The sequence below is a fragment of the Colobus angolensis genome, unplaced genomic scaffold (assembly GCF_000951035.1).
Source record: "Colobus angolensis palliatus isolate OR3802 unplaced genomic scaffold, Cang.pa_1.0 Scaffold520, whole genome shotgun sequence".
Classification (NCBI taxonomy): Eukaryota; Metazoa; Chordata; class Mammalia; order Primates; family Cercopithecidae; genus Colobus; species Colobus angolensis.
This window is the reverse complement of record NW_012118711.1, coordinates 215699-215960: the sequence shown is the minus strand read 5'-3', so window position 1 is coordinate 215960 and position 262 is coordinate 215699.

The window sequence follows — 262 nt, the reverse complement described above, 5'->3', positions numbered from 1 at the left end:
GTTCCATATGAACTTTAAAGCAGTTTTTTCCAATCAAGCTACCAATGAGTTTCTTCACAGAATAAGGCATTTTCTAAAGGATTTTTGTGCCCCTTTCTTGGGTGGTAGAATTCATGTGGAAAAGGTAGGTTGACTGTAGTAGGAATTTTATGGGCATTCTGGGGAAACCTGTAGGTGGTGTATATATTTTATTTTAACTTGGGCATTACTATAAACAGCTTCACTACGTTCTCCACTCCACTGTCTCATGGAGTGTTTGATT